Below are 20,638 nucleotides of genomic sequence, written 5' to 3'. Positions count from 1 at the left end.
GGCTACCCAAATAACCCCAATAGGGCCCATAAACTCTTGGTGTTAAATTTCAGGGGTTAGGGTTTTCTCATGTTTTTCAATAATAAATAGGCCCTTGAGCCTCATTGCAATATGGTTCAGAGGCATGTAGCTGCCACATCTCTTCTTAGAGATAAGCTACCATCACCTGGGCTAGTCTTATTTCCATTAAGTTTGCAAGCATATTTTAGTATTTAATATTAATGAAATCAAGAGTTATCTATGATGCATCTTTGTATTTATGGTTATATCTGTAAATTGTTGCATTCCTGTTTAAATTTGAATCAGTGGTATCAGAGAGGTTTTCTCTTTCTCTATTTTTTTTTCATGTCCCCAACGAGGTTGGGATATAAGGAGTTAGGGCTTGAATTGGTCAAACCTATGCAAGACCAGCCTCGTAAATCCCAAAGACCACCCATGGTTCAAGAAAAGAAAGACGAGGTGGTAGGAGATAATTTCAAAATCTTTCTTGAAGAAGTAGTCGGGAAACAAAGGAATGCGATGATGGACAATTTTTCCCAGATCCTTCAACGGCTACCCAAGGGAAACACATCTACTTCTAGCAGCTACTCTGGAAGTGCCACGCCATTTAAGGTACAAGTCAACTTTGTCATTCCCATATTTGAGGGTTAGATAGATGCATATGTTGTAGATAAATAATTAGATTTTCCAGAAGAATATTTTTCTATTCATTATTTTTCCAGTTGGGAAAATATTACCTTTTCTCTTCTCAAAGCATCCCCCCACGTCAAGGACTAGTGGGAATCATACTGTGAGAAAAAGGATGAAAGTACGCCCTCACTATTTTTGGCCACACCCACTTGGGATTCATTTTGGGACACCATCAAGGAGCAGTACTACCCTATCAGGAGCTATGAGGATAAATACATAAACTGGACCACAATGCGATAGGGAAAGGACCAATATTTGGCTGAGTTTACGAATGTTTTTCATACCCTTCATACAAAGTTTGGTATTAAGGATTTTGAGAAATATTTGGTACCCAAGTATCGCGACTGTCTACACAAGTACATCTAGGATGAGATGGAGTTCCTAGACATCTCATCGCTCGACAAGGCAAACCAATACACTTTCAAGATTGAGCGGAAGCTTAAAGAGGAAAAGAGAGACTTTGGATCTGTGGATCTGAAGCAAGGGAAAGGCAGCCCCAAACCACAAAGAAAAGGAAAAATCCAAGGCGAAGTGACCTAGGATAGCCGGTCGAAGCGGAAAGCAAAGAACAACATCATGAAGATAAAGAAGGACACAGGAAAGTGGTGTGAGTTCCATAAGAGCTCCACTCACAACACAAGTGAATATCAGGCGAGTTAGTGACTGGTGGATGAGTTGAATGCTTCTAGCTTTGACGCATTTTCTGACTCTGAGTCAGAGCTCAACAAGGGGAACAATAAAGGGAAGCAAATCATTGACACAGAGCCTAGTGCCATTGTGACCACCACCAAGATCCAGAAGATTGAGCCTTAAGATCTAGAAGAGGGGGAGCGCATATTCCACTCATATATGTGGGTGAAGGGTTCTCTGCTGCAGTTCGTTGTCAACAATGGGAGACAAAAGAACCTCATTACATTAGAGTTTGTGAAGTGGCTCAGGCTACCGACTACAACAGATCCATAGTCGTACACCATTAGGTGGCTTCAGAAAGGACGATATCTCTATGTCAGCCATCAGTGCCACCATCCCTACAACATCAAGCCCTTCACAGATGAGGTGTTGTGTGATGTATTATTAGGAAAACCACAATTATGGAAGTGGCATGTTGTATATCAATCTAGACCTCGCTCTATTATTATTTTTCTAGGTACTAAGTTATACAGGATACAAGAGGTAGCCCCACCTACAACCATTTCTTTGATCTCTGCTAAGTGATGCAATAAGGTCATCTCCTAGATTGGGAAATTTGTTTTCATTCTGATCCTCTCTCAGAGTAAGGGGAAGGTCACAGCCACATCCATGGTGTTATAGACATTTTTGTGCCTAACAGCATGGAGCATGAAATGTCAATAATCTAAGGGATCCAAAGTCCCTAAACATGTTGTTCTTACCCCTAGAGGAACAAGGTCAGCAAACCACAGCACTGAAAATCAGTTCTCCACCTGAAAACACTCAAAAACAAGCAGTTTCTGGATCATGTCAGCTGCTCCACTGAGCATCTGCGCTGAATGTCAACTGCTCCACTCTGTACCTGCGCTGAATGTCAAAACTAATGAAGGCTACCTGCGCTAGGCGAGATTGGCCAAGTGGCACAGTCATTCTGCAAGGTGTCAACTGCCCAGGAAGCTTCCAAACTGACACTTGGGTCAAGGAATTCGCCTTGTGATGAGTAAGAGGGTCTTGATCTCCAAGTGGAAGCAAGAATCTCCAAGTGGACTCAAGAACTGAAGATTAACTAAAGTGGGAGAGGACACTAGTCAGCTTCATGCCAGTCTCAAGATGACTCATCCTTTCTCCAAAACCCTATATATAGAGCTCTCTCATGAGGTCTAGAGAGGCTGGAATTTTGTGCAAGTAAGGAAGTGTTGTTGGTTTGTGTATAGAACTATTGGGTGATTGCTTGAAGGAGGTGAAGAGGAGATTTCTTTCTGCTGGGAGGTGTTGCTGGATTGGGCCTATTATGGTTGTAACTCTCTCAGAACTTTACTTCTTCTATTAATAAAGTATTTGAGGTTCTTCTATATGCATGTGTCATTATGGTGAATAGATGCTTGTATATTTGATTTATGCTAATCCCTGAATCGATTATGGCTGTATGCTTCTTGTAGTTTCCTTTTCTTGTGCTTTTACAAGATCTTTGCATAGCTGGGTCGGTGAAAGAGCAAGGAGCTAGGAGCAAGCAGCAAGGAGTGAAGATTGGATCGACTATTAAGCGCAAGATAACGGTTAGTAGATCATCCTTCTCTTCCCTCTCTCATCTCATAAAGAAGTAATCTTGAATAGCTTTGCATTCAGTTGTTGCTGAGGTACTATCACCCTTAGAGTGGGATAGGGTCATTCCGTATTGGATACTTTTCCCAACAACAAATTGGCGACTCCGCTGGGGATCGTATCTTGTTGGTTACTTGTGTTTTGCTATTCATTTTATAAACAAAGGGAGTACCGAATCGAACTGTGTTCGAATCTTTCGAATGCAAAGTAGAGGGCAGCTACTCTAGCTCAGTTTCTGGGCAGGTTTATAATTTGAAGAGCTGATCCACAAGGACTCTAATAAGCTCTTAGTGATAGCTTTTCATCCTCCTTGTCATTCCTTAGTGTGTCCTTGACTGATAGCTTCTGATTTCAGCAAAAACTGTGAATTTTTTAGCAATCTGTGACCCGGAAACCAAGAGAGACGAAAGTCTCGTTCTTCAGTGCAGGCTGTACAAAGGCTGTCTGCATTTCAGCGCAGTTCCTGAAGGGGCTACCTGTGCTGAAGGTCAAACAGGCAGTGTTCCACCTGCGCTGGACCAGTCCTGCCTTGTGCTGCTGGGGTTTCCTGCTGTGTCTTGCCTTGTTTTCACTCTTGTTTTTTGCTGTTTGTTACCAGTCAGTAGGCCTATCTGAAACCAACTTTCCTTGTCACTATTCCGCCTCGGTTGTATAAAGAAATTGTGTTTGTTCTTTGTGTATTTCTTGTACATTTACAGTTTCCCATAACGAAAGTGAACTAGTCTTGCTGTGGCCTCTTAGATCTAGACCTGTGATAAAGTGTCGTTTTGATCTTAAGAGTTAGTTTGTTTGTTGTTCATAGCTGATTGAGCTTTTGCTTTCGTCATTTGGTTTGAGTTTATATATTTCTAGTGTCGAAACAAGTAAATCTTAAGGTGTCTTTTGATTTTGGAAAAGCTTGTTTGCTTTCACTTGAAATTGAATTCAAATTTATACAACAGCTTTCTTTTTGCATTTCACCAACATTAAGAAAGAGAAAAGAAATACTTGCATTGTGCATGTGCATCATGACAGCTTGCATGTTGATTTAGGGAAAATGCATTAGTGTGTGCTCTATGATCTGTGTGAAAAGGTGTTATCTTTCTTTTCCCTCAGTAGTTAAGGTTTTCAAAGTTGAAAGATTGAAAAGCTTGCTTATCATCTTAGACTGCATTCAGGAGTGTTACTATACATCTCGTGGTGATCCATAAAGGCAAACTGCTAAACAAGATCAACCTTAAAATAAATTGAATTTACATAACAACGCATTGAACATAACGCAAACATCTAGAGGTCTAAGCTAGAGACGTGTTCCGGCGTCGTTAAACGTGATATCTTAGCGTTGAGTGGTTGGGTGATTCCTCCACGGTGAAGCGATAAGTATCAATACGGACTTGTGCTCCCACGTACCGTCGCGTATATATTGGGAGACCCCTATAGGATCAAAGCCTTTATCCATAGGAAACCGTGTCGGCCGCCCTACTGATCGCAATGCAGTGAACACAGCATTCACGAAGATCGACCACTCGTACCGTAAAACGTATTCTGTGGTTTTGCGAAAAGTTTGGCACACCCTCTGCCTAGAACTCCAGAGCAGTTTCTTTTGGCCTTTTTCAAACTCTATAACTGAAAAAGTCCATCCGAGCATTTGTCACTTCGGGCTCGTTAAAACATCGAAGGAGACTAGAGTCATCTTTAGCTTTTTCTCGACTCTTAAAAAGTGAAAAAGCAAGTTGTGTCTAAGCGTCGTTATAAAATTTATTTTAAACGGAACATAATCACCTCCTATTCTCGCGTTGATCTTAAGTTGAGAACATGGAACGCCCCAACCAAAGAACTCCACATGATGGAAGTCCTAGTCCATTCTCCTCTTGGGGAGAAGTTGGTGCGCCCCACATAGCCACATTGTCGCTTCCAGGACTGACAATTGGCCTGCCTATTTGGCTATTCTCAACTAATGTAGTTCAGACCACCATGGTTCCTGAACAGTCGAGTCAACTGTTAGATCAGTCTAGAGCTGCCCACCAGCCTTCCACTTCTTATAACTCTTCCTCTAATCCTTCATCTTCGCAAGGTGGGGCTGGCAAAAGCCAAGCTCCCATGGAGAAGAAGGAAAAGAAGAAGAAAGAAAAGAAGAAGAAGGAGCCTAAGGCGACTGGGGGCAAGCAAAAGACATCTGACAAAAACCCACACACAGCACAGACCGGGCCTAAATCGCCATGTGTCATATGTAGAGGAGACCACTTCCATAGAGATTGTCCCTGTATTCCCCGGATACTAAGGGACTGGTCACCTCGTTTGCACAATTCGGGAGCACCAACCTCCGATAGCCATGTTGATTGCTTACCATCAACCAGCGAAAGTGAAGGTTCAAGAAGAAGAGGGGGAGCAAGATCCCCCTGCAGACTGTGTGAAGGCGGTCACGCCATCCACCGTTGTCCCTTCTTAGACGAAGCGAAGAGAGTTTTGGAAGATCGTCCGGTTTCACCGGTAATACTTCCTCCTGGATACAAAAAACTCGTGCCAAGTCCTTCGTTGGTTGAAAATACAGCTGGCCTGCTCAAGTGGTCAGTTGAAGCGTCAGTCATTGAAAATGAACCTACTGAATCCAGACCAGACGAAAGTATAAAGGTCGATACGGCAGTTGACCCGGTTCTTCCTTCGGAGGTTTCATCCTCAAATGACACCGTCACTGAAGATTCATCTTCAAGTGACACCCTCACTGAAGAGAAAAAGGATGACACCATCCAGATTCTTTTCATCAACACAGATTCTGATGAGCATCAGGGCAATGCGCCCATTCCTTTATCGCAGGAAGGAACATCGTCAGGATCGCATCCGGCCGTGTATTCGGTCCCACCACCAAGCAACCTGGTTGTGTCCTTTGATTGGAACCAACTAGGCAGACCCCGGTTACCAGCTAGTATACCATTCAGAATCATAGTCCAAATTTACAGAATGGTAATGGCTGGAACTATCATTGATGAAGGGGCATCTGTGAGTATCCTTTCCTCTATTGCTTGGAAAGCACTGGGTTCCCCGACGCTTTTTCCTGAGATGAGAAATCTCTCAGGTTTTGATAAAGGAACCAGTCGACCGTTAGGGATCCTCCCCAATGTGCCTGTTACATTGAAAGGGAAGACCGTTCAAATGAACGTGATGGTCGTTCAAGGACCCTTGGATTATAACCTACTCCTTGGACGAGACTATATATATTGCATGGGAGCTATAGTCTCCTCACTCTTTAGAGTAATGTGTTTTCCACATGAAGGAAGAATGGTCAAGCTCGTAGACCAACTTTCATTTCCGGGATCACGCATCGCAAATAGTCAAATACCAACCCTCAATGGTCTATTCACTCAAGAAATGTCTCCACCCCCAGTCCTCCTTCCCGATGAGTGCGAGTGATTCGGAAAGATGGGATTGTGACCCAGGGGGCATGCATCCTGGTCTGCTTCGGGCAGAAGAAACCCTGGGTATAAGGTAGAATTTCCGCGAAAGAATATGACTAGTCCGTACCCCGTCCGAAAGAAGGAAGAGGGGTTGTTCTAGAACAGGGTTCTTTTGTCAAGGTTACTTGTTTGACAAAGGTCATTCAACTTTGTCTAAACAGGTAGGCAATGCCAAAGAGATTCCTTTGCGGCAGCAAATTGTAACCATCTTTGGGTAAAAGGCAAGCCTCACCCGTTAAAACAAATGTTTTGAAGGATAAGTAGGGGCAGCCTCCAAAGAAAGAGATTCCTTTGCTGCAACAAATTGTAATCATCTTTGAGTAACCTAATGATAGACATCGCCGAAGAAAGAGTTTCATTTGCGGCAGCAAATAAGACCATTCTTTGGGTAACCAGAAAGAGGCAAGCCTCCCTCAATAACATTAATGTTTTGTCTTTGAGTAGTGTTCTTCTCTTGTCGCAAGTAGCTGCTCTCTTGTCGCAAGTAGCTATTCTCTTGCGATCTTGCAAAAGATCTGTTAAAAGTTGGGCCGACGGGAAGACAAGTACCGCGTAAGACCCGTTAAAAATAACGAGAAGACAAGTACCGTTAACATTAGACTAGCAAGACGACAAGTAGCTGTGAACACCCAAAGAAAAACAAAGGTGGAGGAGAGGAGGGGCAGCCTTGAAATTGTATTTTATACCTGGGGGCGTGCAAACCTTTTGGAGTATAAGCAAAGAGCGGTCATTGATCGTTTCCTAACTTACATGAAGAAAGGATGTGGGGCAAAGGTCAAGATTTGCCAATTTAGGAGCATAGCTTCGTGAGATAAAGCTTCATAAAAAAAAAAATAGCTATCTCACAAGAGACATTTCTTATCTTATGACTGGTATATCGAGCAGTTTTACCGCAGAATTTATGCTCGTTAAAAAATAGAAAAGCGAGATCCGAGCAGTTTTAGCGTCATAGTTCATGCTCGTTAAAAAATAAACATAAGCTTTTGAGCAGTGTTTTGGCGCATTCAAGCTCTTTACAAAATGAACCCAGTACCGGTAAATAGCCATTGTGATCGTAAATTTATTAGCCATAAAAGCCTTGGTCGTGTTTGCACCCACCTCCATTTCATTTGGCCTATCGTTCACCTCCATATGATTGTTTACCCATTTTGAGGAACAGCTGCGAAGAGTGATTTCACTTAGCCATCCTTGTGACACTGCCGTGATTTGAAAATTCCAACCTGTACCTGGAATCTGCTGCTATCCCTGTTTATCACTCGTTCCTCAAAAGACGAGTGTTCTTTGAGCTCTTTTCTCCTGACTCGTAAAATATGAAAAGTTTGCCGATTTTTGGCCTTCCAGCTCGTTAAAGTGGCCGGAAGAGCTATCCCTCCTCTAGATTTTAATCTTTTTGGACCTGAGGGATTATTGCACAAAAAGGTCGAGCGCTTGTTTTATTCGGCTCGTTAAAGTTATCGAAAACGCATCCCTTCTGTATTGTTTTATACTTTTTCGGACTTAAGGGATTAGATGACGAAAAAGGAATGTTGGAGTTAACTTTCTGTACCTTTTTAGACTCTCTAAAAATGAAAAGGACCGAGTTTTCCTTGTCGTTAGACTCGTTAAAATAATTAAATAGCGACAAACTTGTCTTTAGACGAGAACGAGTTTCCCTATCGCAAGGCTCGTTAAAACATAGCGATGGGCTTGCCCGAAGGGCAGGTTAGAGAACAAGCATATGTTATCCTCCTCAAGCTTGACAAAAATAAAGAGGTACTGGTCAGAAATGACTAGGGAAAAATTGGGAGAACCTCAAAGCTTTAATGGTAGCAAGTCGCTCTTGAACATGACACTTTGTCCTCCGTATCACATCGGGTTGGGTTGTTTCATTCACCGGTCTCATCACCATGGTCCTCGCCAAACCATCCACATTTGGGGTAATGCTACTGATCCATCACATCAGTGTCGTTATATGTTCAAGAGATGTGTTCAGAAAGAGTCAATCGTGTCCCATCCACTGCCATACATTATCCTTCATCCACCCATGATCGCCACCCTGAATCATATTTCACAGATTGTTTTCACCTCCACTAAAATCATTAGCTCCGTTCCGTGTCACTGATGTGGGATTCATTAAGGCCCTCCTTTGACGGATCGCTTCTTGTCGACTTCAGCTCATTATCCAAGAAGTTGATCTAGGAACAAAACCCCCAGTACTTTGAAGCTTGCATGCCTCAATGGCAAGTTTCTCACTTCCGGCGACAGGTATACATCAATGACCTTCGACCAGAAGATTTTGCGTGGTGTTCGAAGCCAAGTCCTTTATTCACACCGCGTAAATTGTACTGCAGTACCTTGAGGGTCATTGTCATTATTGGTGATCCCTCTCGCGCTTGTTAACGGTTTACATTATTGACTGGTAATCAAGCGATGTCTTTCCATGTTCGACTTCAGCGCAATTCTCACATGGATTGACTTGTACTTAGAGTGAAAATCGAACGAGTTTGAAGACCCCAGATCTAGTTTCATCCATCCGAGCTGCGATATATATTCAGGAAATATAAAGACATTTGTTATGTACATCATTGCAGCAGATGATCATCCTACTAAAAGGATGATAATTTCAGCAGAGAATTATCAGTCTACCATCAGACGATCGTCTGTTCTATGTACCAAAATGAATTTATAAAGCTGAGCATGGGAATGCCCGCCTCAGCTAGATCATGAAAGCAGAATGAAAAATAATGTATTGTATTGTATTTTATTACAGGGCACCTCTCAGCGATTGAATGAACTTCGGATCCTCCTGATAAAGCATTTCACCCGATAAACGACCTCATACTTTAGGGGGCAACTGTTATAGACATTTTTGTGCCTAACAGCATGGAGCATGAAATGTCAATAATCTAAGGGATCCAAAGTCCCTAAACATGTTGTTCTTACCCCTAGAGGAACAAGGTCAGCAAACCACAGCACTGAAAATCAGTTCTCCACCTGAAAACACTCAAAAACAAGCAGTTTCTGGATCATGTCAGCTACTCCACTGAGCATCTGCGCTGAATGTCAACTGCTCCACTCTGTACCTGCGCTGAATGTCAAAACTAATGAAGGCTACCTACGCTGGGCGAGATTGGCCAAGTGGCACAGTCATTCTGCAAGGTGTCAACTGCCCAGGAAGCTTCCAAACTGACACTTGGGTCAAGGAATTCGCCTTGTGATGAGTAAGAGGGTCTTGATCTCCAAGTGGAAGCAAGAATCTCCAAGTGGACTCAAGAACTGAAGATTAACTAAAGTGGGAGAGGACACTAGTCAACTTCATGCCATTCTCAAGATGACTCATCCTTTCTCCAAAACCCTATATATAGAGCTCTCTCATGAGGTCTAGAGAGGTTGGAATTTTGTGCAAGTAAGGAAGTGCTGTTGGTTTGTGTTGCTGGATTGGGCCTATTATGGTTGTAACTCTCTCAGAACTTTACTTCTTCTATTTAATAAGTATTTGAGGTTCTTCTATATGCATGTGTCTTTATGGTGAATAGATGCTTGTATATTTGATTTATGCTAATCCCTGAATCGATTATGGATGTATGCTTCTTGTAGTTTCCTTTTCTTGTGCTTTTACAGGATCTTTGTATAGCTGGGCCGGTGAAAGAGCAAGGAGCTAGGAGCAAGCAGCAAGGAGTGAAGACTGGATCGACTATTAAGCGCAAGATAACGGTTAGTAGATCATCCTTCTCTTCCCTCTCTCATCTCATAAAGAAGTAATCTTGAATAGCTTTGCATTCAGTTGTTGCTGAGGTACTATCACCCTTAGAGTGGGATAGGGTCATTCCGTATTGGATACTTTTCCCAACAACACATGGCCCCTGGGAAGGGTTCCTCCAAGTAGCAGAAGTAGTTGGATATGGTCATGGAAGAATACAGGTACATCTTCTCCTCACCCTCAGGGGTACCCCTGCATTGTCAGGTCAAGCATTCAATCAATATGTCTCCCAAATCACCTCTACCCAATGGGTCGATATATCATCACTACAATCTGGAAAATGAAGAGATCAAGTGGAAAATCTAGGCGTTTCCATAGAAAGGGCACATCCTACCAAGTTTCTCACCTTATGGGAGCCTGATTGTACTTGTACAAAAGAAGGATGGCACCTAGAAGCTAGGCATTGATTATTGGTCACTAAAAAAATCAGTAAGAGGAACAGGTATCCAATCCCACAGATTTATGACATGCTAGACCATCTCAAGGGGTCCAAGTATTTCAGCAAGATCGATCTGAAGTCTGGTTATCACCATGTTCTAATAAATCACACAAATGTATGGAAAATCACATTTAAATCCAATGAAGGCCTTTTTGAATGGTTAGTTATGCCCTTCGGGTTGAAAAATTAACCTACTACTTTTATGAAGCTAATGGATGACATCTTACAACCCTTCACCAACTCGCTCATGGTCGTTTATCTAGACGACATCCTTATCTTCAGAAAGAGTTGGGAAAAACACTTGCAACACATTCGGTAGGTCCTTCAAACCCTTCATCAGCACAAATGGTCTTCCAACTTGGAGAAATGCACATTTGCTATGAGCTAGGTCCAATAATTGGGTTACATCATAGATGAGTGTAGAGTGCATGTGGACCCAACCGAGATCCAAGTCATTCGGGATTGGTCATCCCCGACCACTCTAACGGAGCTTTGCAACTTTTTGGGTCTTGCAAATTTATATCGGAGGTTTGTGTTTGCATTCTCCCATATCACTTGGCCTTTGAGTCATATTAATAAAGGTGAGGCAAAAGAAAATTTTTCTTGGTCTTAGTACCAATAGAAGGTGTTCGTTGAGTTGAAATTGGGCTAAGAGTCTTCCATATGTGTAGTTGCTATAGGGATTAATGCATGGGTGTTTGGTGGTGGAGATACCCTCAAGGATATTCTTGGGATCCTTGGCAAAAAGTCAGATTAGTTGCAGCTTAGCCCAGAGATACATGCACATATCTTTATTAGTGAAATGATAATCAAAGTAAGAAGAAGGATTGTTACCTCAGATCTTGGTGTGGTGTTTCTAGAGAATGCAAAGTAGCGGAGTGGAAAACCCCTTAGCTAGATCCAAGATGAATACCTACACATAAACAATATGAGGCATAATATCACAACATACAACTTCAACAATCAATACATTAATGCATAGGGATATCTAACTACATATAGCTAAGCTACTCATAATCATTAACATTGCAAAAACTTGTAAATCAATCGCAATACCAATGCCATGGAGTGGACAACACAACTGCAGGTCTATATTAATGATAGAAAAGAGTGATTACAACCATCGGTTGCATCAGGCCTACTCCTCCAACTCCTCTCTCTCACTCTCTCTTCTTAACCTCTTAAAGAGCCAATGTCTAATACAAGCTTCGACAGCCAATATGCAATCCTTTAAATACTTTTGACCCCACTCAAAATGGCCCTGGCCTCAAATATATAGCACGAGAGGATAAGTCTTGCCTAATATTTCATGAGTTCTTTTGGGAAAAAGAAGAGATGTTTCCATGCTTTATCTCTCTTTCCCTGTTTGTAGACTCCATTAGGAATAGAAATTCCTCCAAATAGGTCAAATATGGATGTTTCCATGATTTATGAGTTGACATAGGAATGAATATAGGGATATTATTTAGTCAACTTGCTCCTTTGACGTCCAGAAACTCACTTAAGTTGACTAACACACCTCCCGAGGCAACAAACAGAGTTACCCTAAGAACTAATGCACCTGATGTATGGCTAGGAAGATTTATAAAGCATCTTGCTAGTTCCTAGAGAGCCTTAGCTTGGAAAATAGGCCTGTGAACTTGGTAAATCTTTCAGTCATCTTACCCTTCTCCTATGAGTTGATGAGGAGATCATTTTCCTGTGTAAGAGATGCCCCCTAAAGTGTGAGATCAGAGGTAGAGATGGTGGCCAAAATACTTTATATAAATGTTGTTTTCTTCGAAAGGAGAGAGAGGATCAGAGCTTCGGGAATACGAGAAACATGATACAACACACACACACACACATATATATAATATAAAATCATGTCCTAAGTCATACATCCCCACACTTAGTAGCTATGTTAGAGTGATTTCTCAACAAGGGGATATGACGATCATGTTCACCAAGAAGCACAATGCAAGACTAGTGTCATAATAAGATCATTTTGATGAGTTGTCACAAAAAATAATATATGCGGCTTGGGAGAGGAAACAAGGTTGAGTGATGTAAGCCTCTACCCAAGGTCTTGATTTTGGTTTCACCTTAACAACATAGTTTGATACATGTGAATAAAGGTGTTGAGGTTAAACATGTACGAAATCAAATGAGTAATTCGTGGTTAAAAGCCTTGTAGTCTGGGGGTGTTCACCCATGTCTCGGGGTTAAGCATAGTAGAAGTGGTTATCTGGCTTGAATATGCAGCATTTCCTTCATTCATCTACCATTTTTCCAACATTGTTGTTGAGTTTGTAATGTTCCCGAGCATCTCTGATATACAACCTAGGAGAGTTTCTTGCAGTGATAACAAATATCACAATACCATGGGAAAATACCATGGGTGAATGAATACCATGGGTGGATGTCACTTACAATACCATGCGTGGATAAATACCATGGGTGGATGCCACTTACAATACCATGGGTAAATTCCATGGGTGGATGAATAACATGGGTGGATGAATAGCATGGGTTGATGCCATTTTCTATTCGGATCATTCCTCACTCCTTATGAAGCAATGGTCCCCATTGCCTGAAGTTCCCTCCTGCGAAGCCTTTGTTGAATATGAAGAGCCACTGAAGAGAAGCGTTTTATGTGGTTAACCCATAACCATGATGAACAAAGATTCGAGGATAGAGATACCCTGTAATGCTTGTGACCAACTATTATAATGATAGTGTGTGGCTTAGCAAATGGACTTCGATGAGGTGTGGGTTTGTGGATGACACATAACCATGATAAACAAAGATTCGAGGATAGAGATACCTAGTAATGCTTGTGACCAACTATGATATTGACAGTGTGCGGCCTAGCAAATGGACTTCGATGAAGTGTGGGTTTGTGTATGACCCATAACCATGAACCCAAGCTGAATGTTGTTATGCTGAAACTGATGAATGTGAAGCAGCTGCCTACTAAAGTGGGGTGGGAGGGCACGTCTCTAAAGGGAACCCGCTCTGAATGTTGCTCCAGAATTAAAATGGACATAACTTGGTCAATGTAACCCAATATCTTTATTATAACTTGTTTTTGGAAATAGAATGACCATTCTTCATCTTCCTATGTGTTTCAAATCCTTATCTGGACACTTTGGAATCTCAAATTCATGCCGCAATGTTTCCATTATCACAAACGTTCTAAAAAATAGCTGATTTTAAATCAGCGATATCTCCCACATCCGGACTCCGATTCGACCCATTTTTTTTTTGAAATTGAGAAATTTTTTGAGAGGAGATCAAATCTACAACCTATTTTCTTCAATTATGCACAAAAATTTCAAAAAAAATATAGGAGATCCGCTGTCCACGAATTGTTGTTAGAAACATTTTTGCAACATAGCTAATTTTAAATCAGATATATCTCCCACATCTGGACTCCGATTCAGCTGATTTGTTTTTTGAATTTGGGTTATTTTTTTCAAAGAATCCAGATATGTAATTTTTTTTGTAAATTTTATACCCAATGATTCAGATCTGATCTGCAAACTCACTGCCCAAAAAAAATCCTGCAAAAAATGAAAAAATAAAAAATCTTCCTCCTCAACCCAAGAAATTTCTCTGTGGAGGTTGCAGCACGTGCCTAATGTTTGTTGAATATTTCTGTGAAAAATTGAAACTGAAAAATGCATTAAACCCTCATTCCCATGGGATCATAACCTGCTCTGATACCACTGATCTGGATCTTGCAAGTAGGCCCCCAGGATCTGAAAAATTGAAATTCCAGAAGAAAAAGAGGAGAATGCCCAATAAAGAAAACCACAGGTTTTTTTTATTATTAAAAACGAGAATAACTGTAAAAGGTACATTGTGGCAGACAAACTGTCCATTTACAAAATGTGACTTGTTACTTATAGTATTTTTCAGTTACAATACCGCGGGTCAGTTCCATGGGTGAATGAATACCATGGGTGGATGTCACAATACCACGGGTCAATTCCATGGGTGAATGAGTACCATGGGTGCATATCACAATACCATGGGCAAATACCATGGGGGAATTAATGCCATGGGCGGATGTCACTTACAATACCATGGGTGGATGCCACTTACAATACCATGGGTAAATTCCATAGGTGGATGAATAACATGGGTGAATGAATACCATGGTGTTTTGGAGAATTTGGCATCTACAGATAAACGCTAATTCACTAGACAAATAGTTGTGCCTATAACAACAATTTAAAGTATTTTAGACATTCCCTATAAGCAATAGATAAGAAGAGAGGATAGAAGGCCTACTTGTAGTTCCACTTTCCCCTCGTCTCCCTAGTATCGATTCTGTTGCTCCTTCCTGTACTTAATCCACTTGAAAAGTACCCTGTCAACACAACAGAAGATGAAAACTGATCAAAGCATACGATCCTTTGAATATAAAATGAAAGGAATCAGAAGCAATTCATACATATAAGCATTACGAAAGAACACGTCATATGGAAAAAGGTTCAAACACTTTATTAGATAGAAGAAGGAATTACAACCATCAGTGTCTGATTCAAAGTCATTCCTCCAGCTTGGATCCCATTCACATCACATCAAAAGAAAGACAAGCTTGTGGCATCACATCATTTGCTCCAAAGTCAAGTCTCATAGCAGCATTATCTCCTTACAATTCAACATAAGCCAACCCCTGATCACTTAGATGAGTGGTCAATTTATAAGAAGATGAAGGAGGTTTTTTCATTAATGGTGACATTGAATGGCCTTTCATACTTAGAATTAGTTCCATGGAGGAAGCGATGAGAGGATACGATGATCCTTAACTCATTCCTCATCCATTTTCGAGCTCATAGGAGTTGATAAGACAGGGAAAATTATAGATGACTCCACAAGATAAGAATATTCCCCAAACCCTATGTGAATTTCACTCATTCTCACTCAGCGTAGGTGAAAGGAAGCCTAAGTGCTCTGCAGAGCACCCTGGTAGTGGACTTAACTTCTCTACAGTGCACCTTCATATGGGCTTACTTGCGTTGATCCCTCTAGAGGCAATTTTTGGATGTCTTCAAGTCATGAAATAGTCTGGAAAGGGGGCATTCAAAGGGTTGACTTGTTTAGGGCATGAAACAACTGATTTTAGGGTTTGATGAGTCCTAAATCACTAATCTGAATGTTGGGATTTGATGTGCCCAAATGGATCTGTAACACATGGGTTGATGCCATTTTTCTATTCGGATCAAGTTCTTAACCCCATCTTGATAATGATGCCATGCAGGTTGGGTTTTAGCCAAAGTAATGTAACCCATTCAGTCTAGGTTAACCCAAGGTGGTGGGAGGGAGCATTACAGTGTGGTATCAAAGCATCCAAGTTCAACAGTTGGACTAGATGGGCCGAGGACAAATGAAATGAAAGATCAAAGGTTCCACATTAAGATTTTGGAGATAAAAATATGGAAACTTGTTAAATAGTGTGGTGTTTTCTAGTGACTGTTTGTTATGTGCAAGTAGGTGTTGGTTGCAGTACTATTACTGATGTTTATGTGATGATTGAAGATTGTATGTTCTATGCATATCAATGTTGATATCATACATGTGAAAGGATAGGAATGGAAAATTTTTATATATTACTTTGTTTGCTAACTTACTTTTAAGCTTGCAGTTGTTTTGGCTACTAGTCCCAGTAAAAAGGTTGTTTTCAAACTTAGTGATGATAAGAATATAAGCACACTATTATGCACTTTGGATTCCCAAAATATGTGGCTCACATAAATTCTAGATGTGTTAACAACATCAGATCAATACGCTTCAGATCAATATGTGTGGTGTTTGCATGGCAAGGTAACAAACCAAGTTGTTTATGCTAATACAATTAATAACTGGGTGTGTGTGACAACACATAAGAAGACCCAATTGTTGCAAGAAATAGAAGGATGAAAAAAATTATGGTGTAACATAGCATGGACCAAATCCACCATGAGAAAGAAAGGGAAAGTTCCCCTAATATAGCAAAAAATTTCCAAACCTTGAAATTGGTGTTGAAGAGTTGCAAGGAAGAGACTGGAAGGCTCATGAGAAAGAAAAAAGAATATGTAAGGTTGAACACAATGCTTCTAAGATACCTGCTATACATGCAAGAGTTGTAGCAAGCTTCAACCTCTCAAGATATAGAGGTGTGTCATGATGACAAGGAAAAAAAGGAACATTATAAGGTTGGAGAGAAAATAAAGCTATCTTCATGTTGGCACTATGGAGAGGCACATATAAAGAAATATTGCCTTAACAGACAACAAAGGAGGAAGAATAGTTCATGCCAATTATGGGCACATGAGTTAGAAAATTGTAAGAAATAAAGAGAGGAGGGAGCGTCCCCTCAAGCTCTCTGAGATGCTGAAGGGTCCCTTCTTAAATTATTTAGAGGGATGTGGGATTTTTTAGGCTGCTATAAACCTTGGAAAATAATTAGTCTAAAATTTTGTGTGTATGTTTGTGTGTGTGTTGGTGAAGAATACACTAAACACCAAAACTCAAGGGATTGAGTTGGTTGTGGGTTAATGGATGATGTTTAGAGGGAATTATTTACATCTATTTATTGTTATTGTTGGTTGCAATTTTCTTGTTTCTTTCTTTGGTTTATTTTGAGCACCATGTTTCCTTGTATTTTGTCAAGTGTTTCCTATCATGGTTTTTCTCTATTTTCATTCTTTTTTCTCTCCTTTTTTGGTTTCTTCTTAGCAATTGATGGGTGTGGGAAAGGAAAGAAAGAGATCTCTAGAGAACAGTTGAATAAAACCCAACCAGAAGTGTAAGACCTGGATTAAACCTTGTACATAAGATAAATGGTAGTGAAAGGAAGAAGAAGATGTGAAATGACTAGATGGACTCGCTAGGGCCACATAAACTAAATGAATAGTGGCATGATAACTATGAAAATAAAATAAGAATAAAGTTCCCATAATTGAAAATTGAGCATGGTTGATATACATATATGTATATTCTATCTCTTATGAACATGAGAAAGATGGGAAAGTCAAATAAAGGTATGAGTATTCTAATCGGTTTGAAAGGCCATTAGTTGAGAACCATCATAGTAATAAGTTGAGTAATTAATTTATAAAATATGATCATTTTGTGAATGGTATGAAAGTAGTATTGGTATTTGGCATGTTTTACCTAACAGAGTGAGGCTACTTAATGGATTCCATGATGTATGGAACGTCATTAGGAAAGTGGACATGAATGACTCACTATTGATAACTATCATTATTAATATGTTATGTGTATGATCTTGATATTTTTCGTGATAATGAATAAAAGTGATAAAGGTTGGAAATTGATCGTGTCTGTGTTGCATGGATTAGGAAATGCTGGAATTGAATGAAAGTGAAGATGCCTTTATGAGGTTTTCATTAAAATCTGTGAATTGTTGAGTTTATGAAATACTAAAGATTGCAACAAGAAAAATGCTTCCAACTAGTTGTGCATTTAAAAATATTTCAGTTGAAAGCATTGATAGTGAAAAGCAAGTAAATAAGGAAGGAAGTAAGTCTAGGTAAAAGGGTAAAGGAAAGGAATTGGATAAGAATTCCTTCAGCTGAAGTTGATATCTATTATTTCAAATAATGCATGGATAGTAGGAAGTTGTATTGTGAAGGTAAGGAGCCTCGAGTATGAAATATTGCAATGATTTTGCAATGTTGTTTGAGTGAAATGACGAATTAAAATGATAATAAGTTTAGAGATATGTATTTCTTGGTTCTGGATTATTTGTTTGTTGGAATGAATGTATATGATTCCATTTCATTTGAGAAGTCATTGTGAAGAATCAGTCTAGTGGAAGGATGATTGATTAATGTTCTTAAAAATTTGATGATTATGTGAATGGCATGTCGGAATAACATGATGAGGTTATCTAATAAGATCCCCACCATGTAAGGGATCCATTAAGAAAGTGTGTGCTCTTTTTTATTAACTATTATTATGCTCATGTGCTTATGAAATTTATGTTCCATTTTTATATTATGTTTATGACAAGGAAATGTTGAATGTTGTATCAATGAATATACTAAAAACTAACAATATTCCTTTGTCAAATCATGAGGCACATACGTCGTTAAGCGTTATCTTGGGCTGAAAAACCCACCTAGTGATTAGAGTTCGCTGAGTGTTTTCCTTGGGGTTGAGAAATCACTCAATGCATATAGTTTGGCCATTACTGCCACCAAAGTGCTAGCTTTCCACTTATATACTTGTCGAAAAATAACACATGCTTTGTTGGAGGTGTGATGATATGGGAGTTAAGGTGGTAAATAATATTCTTTTCAACAAAAGAAGACTTAAACAATAGTTCCAACAGTCACCAAAGGTGAGTGGGGGATGGGGGGGGGGGGTTTGGGACTTGTACAAAAAGATTTTATGGAATAGTATGACCACCATTGAGCACTTTCCTTGGGGCTAATACAACACTTAGTGAGATGGAATTGATGATGTACCTATAAAAAAATAATTCATGGAGTAGTATAAGTACCAATGAGTGCTTTCCTTGGGGCTAAGAAACACTCAATGAGTTAGATTAAAGACAACTACGTGGAGCAATATAAGCATCACTGAGTTCTTGAATTACGATTAAGAAACACTCAATGAGATGTATTTATAGATGTAGTTGGCTATATGTCATGGAGCGTATTCCATAAAGATGAAAATAAAGACCACATGGATATATGGGGCATATACACCACTGAGTGCTTGCATTGGGGTTGGTAAACCACTCAATGCTTGTAAAGCCAAGATAGAAAAGACTAACTAAATATATGTATTAAATACAGTTTGAGGAAATTCTATATTTAGGTTGTGATTTGAAATTGATTTAATTTTTTTATGGTTAAATTCATAAATAAATATTTTGATGAGTCCATGTTTGAATTGATTTAAATCCCTTATGGTGGAACTAATGAGACTCATCTACTTGTGATGTAGAAGAACTACTGACCTGTATGGCACAAATACATGAGGTTGATTGCAAGGAAAATATGATCAACTTAATGATATTAGAGTATGCAACAACATGATGGAGTTTAATTCTTAAATAACTAGGTCATTGTGGTGACATTGGAACCCTATGATATACGTTGATCACCATGAGGTATTCCATGAAACATGTTGTGTTATTAAATCAAGGCAGAGGGATGCCATTGACGAGGAAATTATTCTTGTGTGAGGAAGCCTTGCGAATGGATGGATCACTCAAGGGACTAAGGAAGTGGAGAAGGGGATGCTTGAACATGGAAGGTGAGTGACTACACGAAAAAGGAAACATATTTCCCAAGGGATTGATTAAGTAAAGAAGGAGGTGCCAAAATTTGAAAACTAAATTGGTTTTCACATAATCATGTGTATCCTCATTGGGATCAGAGATGCATTGGGTGTGTTTCGAGAAGCAATGAGCTGATTTTTTTCCTAAAGGATAAATGAGCATAGTGGATGACATGATTGGACATTGGAGGAGGATCGTGCCCTCGAATCAAGAAATCAAGCAAGATAAGGTTCATTGGAAGCATTATGAACTAAATGAGACCACTTCGAAAATTACTAACTGAATGAAGATATGTTACCCATTTCTATTAATTATGTAAATGAATGTAAATGAGCCTCTATATATAAAGCCCGCTGTTGAATTTTTAGTTTGGGTATAGAGCACTATTGAATTTTGTGTTTGGGTATAGAAAATTGTGGACGGTGTTCCTCTAGGGGAGTGGGGTTTGTGACAATCCTTAATATGCCCCTCTTATAAATATTACTATGATTTTATTTCATGTAAAAATGTGGAAATGTAATACATTAATTGGAAGAGGGAAGTGGACACAAATTCAATGGTCTAAGAAGGAGGAGTTGCTTATAAACTAAATCCACTATATTTATTTCACTACCTATCTCTCTAGTGGATTTATGGCATTGCTAGTCCAAGTATTGAATTCAAGAATGGGTTGACTATGTGAAGGATCAACCATGTAGTCTAGGTTATTATGGAAAACATGGGCATGGTCAACATGCATGGAAAAGTATTAGAAGAAGAAGCCCAAGAAGAGACCAGGTGGA

The sequence above is a fragment of the Pinus tabuliformis genome, chromosome 3_1, assembly GCF_031772625.1.
Source record: "Pinus tabuliformis cultivar Carrire ecotype Pingquan chromosome 3_1, CPIR1, whole genome shotgun sequence".
Classification (NCBI taxonomy): domain Eukaryota; kingdom Viridiplantae; phylum Streptophyta; class Pinopsida; order Pinales; family Pinaceae; genus Pinus; species Pinus tabuliformis.
Note: the sequence above shows the minus strand (reverse complement) of the source record.